At 47.1% G+C, this 2649-nt stretch overlaps 1 pseudogene; it reads left to right on the top strand.

Annotated features, from left to right (window-relative positions):
* The first annotated feature begins 723 nt into the window (after positions 1–723).
* Positions 724–1324, top strand: LOC100770632 (annotated as a pseudogene).
* The last annotated feature ends 1325 nt before the right edge of the window (positions 1325–2649 follow it).

Below are 2649 nucleotides of genomic sequence, written 5' to 3'. Positions count from 1 at the left end.
GAGAGAGGGAGAGGGGAATTACCTGTGAAACAAGCCTGTTCCCTAACTTGAATTAACAATAATAATAATAATAAAAAGAGAGAAAAAATAAAAATAAAAAAATAAAAAATTCCCCCTCTCCCCCCCTCTCCCTCTTCCTCTCTCCCCCTCCCTCTCCCTCTCCCTCTCCCTCTCCCTCTCCCTCTCCCTCTCCCTCTCTTTTCTCTCCTCCCTCTCCCTCTCCCATTGAGGCCTGCCCCCAAGCCCTTGACAGGAAATCCCTAAGTGCTCCATAGCTTGAGCCATGCCCCACCCCAACTGGGAATTTTAAACAAGTGCTCTACCACTGAGCCACACCCCCAGCTCCTCACTGGGGAGTGCTAAACAGGCATTCTACCATTGAGCTACATCCCAGCTCTTACTGTGTAGCCCAGGGTGCCTCAAACTTTCAGTTCTCTAGCCTCAGCCTCCTCAGTAGCTGGGACTCTAGACATGCAAATCCACATCCAATTTAATACTCTTCCAAACACCACTTGTCTGTGCTGTGGTTTCCTTTTTTCTTAGAAAACTGTTCTGCACTCTCCTTGCCCTTCCCTAACCCTGGAGTCTCCATAGTTACAGGACTCACTGACCTCATCATGCTGAGCCACACTTCCACTGATACCCAGAGAGTGTACAACATCCCAGCTTGGAACAGGCCACCAGTGTCCAGGAATGCTCTCAAAAAACCAAAAAACAGATCTTGCGTCCCCGCGTGTGTGCGCCTTATCTCAGCTGGTCTGCCCGAGACCCCTGAGCGCGAACCCTAGTCCCCCGAGCGGCCCCATTTCCACTCCGACAAGATGAAAGAAATGATCATGAACCAGGAAAAACTGGCCAAGCTGCAGGCACAAGTGCGCATGGGTGGGAAAGGAACTGCTTGCAGAAAGGAGGAGGTGGTTCACAGAACAGCCACAGCAGATGATAAAAAACTGCAGTTCTCCTTAAAGAAGTTAGGGGTGAACAACATCTCTGGTATTGAAGAGGTGAACATGTTTACAAACCAAGGAACAGTGATCCATTTTAACAACCCTAAAGTTCAGGCGTCTCTGGCAGCAAACACTTTCACCATTACAGGCCACGCTGAGACAAAGCAGCTGACAGAAATGCTTCCCAGCATCCTAAACCAGCTTGGGGCAGACAGTCTGACTAGTTTAAGGAGACTGGCTGAAGCTTTGCCCAAACAATCTGTGGATGGAAAAGCACCACTTGCTACTGGAGAGGATATGATGATGAAGTCCCAGATCTGGTGGAGAATTTTGATGAGGCTTCTAAGAACGAGGCAAACTGAATGGCGACTTCTGAAGAAGGTGACACTTGCAGAAGTCACAGGAGCTGCTATTTTATATCATGACTGCTTTTTAAAATTCTTTTGTTTATGGATCTGATAAAATCTAGATCTCTAATATTTTTAAGCCCAAGCCCCCTGGACACTGCAGCTCTTTTCAGTTTTTTCTTAAACACAATTCATTCTTTGCAGCAAATTAAGCTGAAGAAGCCTGGGAATAAAGTTTGGAAAGGGGTTAATAAAATTCTTTGCCTAGAAAAAAAAAAAGAAAAGAAAGAAAGGAGAAATTACTGGCATTGAGGCAGATGCCAGTAATCCCAAGAGATAGATGCAGGAAGGTCAGAAGTTCAAGACCAACTGGCTACCTGGTATCCTGCTCAAAATTAAACATTTTTTAAAAGGCACTTGAAAGACATGGAGAAAGAGAGAAGTTAATGGCAAGTAAATTATATCAGAGCCAGGGGTCTTAGTGAGTAAAGGCGCTTGTAGTAAAAAGCCTGGAGACTTGAGTTCAATCCCTGAGACCCACATGGTGGAAGGAGAGAACCAACTCCTTCAGGTTATTTCTCTAACTGTACCACATGCTCTGTAAAACATGTGTGTGTGCACATAAATAAACAATTAAACAGGCTTATTTTTGTTCTTGTTTTTCAAAACAGGTTTCTCTGTGTAGATCTGGCTGTCCTGGAACTCACTCTGTAGAGGCTGGCCTCGAACTCACAGAGATCTGCCTACCTGTGCTTCTCCAGTGCTGGGATTAAAGGCGTCACTACTGCCTGGCTCAATAGATACACTTTTTTAAAATGCCAAGGTTAGGCCTGTAACCTCAGCACCTGGGAGTTCGAAGCAGAGGATCAAGAATTGAAGGCCCACCCTGGGGAGGGAGGGAGGAAGTAGGGAGGGAGGAGGGGGGAGGGGAGGGAGAGGGAGGAGGGAGGGAGGGAGGAAAGGAGGAAGGAAGAAGGAAGGGAAGAAGGAAGGAAGGAAGGGAAGAAGGAAGTCTGAAGTCCTGTCAGTCAAAGTGCCCTTGATCCTCCTTAATGAACACCACCCTCTAGATGGATAAATAGGCTGGGCCTAATACAGAGCCCTGAGCTCCCACAGGGTGTGCCCTGCAGGCAGGCTGACCCACTCAGCCTTTGGATTCTAAGGAATCTAGGCCACCATATCCTTCCACCTTGACCTCTGTCAGGAATCTAAGAGCACCTGGAAAGGGCAGGGCTGGAATTCAGGCCATCCCACCCAGAGATGATCCCATGACCTGAGTTAGCCAGCACTCTTTGATCTTTAAAGAAACGTGGAAACCACAAGCTACAACTGGCCACTGAAATTGTGATAGTTGT

This window comes from Cricetulus griseus, chromosome 4 (assembly GCF_003668045.3).
Source record: "Cricetulus griseus strain 17A/GY chromosome 4, alternate assembly CriGri-PICRH-1.0, whole genome shotgun sequence".
Classification (NCBI taxonomy): domain Eukaryota; kingdom Metazoa; phylum Chordata; class Mammalia; order Rodentia; family Cricetidae; genus Cricetulus; species Cricetulus griseus.
Note: the sequence above shows the minus strand (reverse complement) of the source record. Positions and strands in the feature narration are given on the sequence as shown.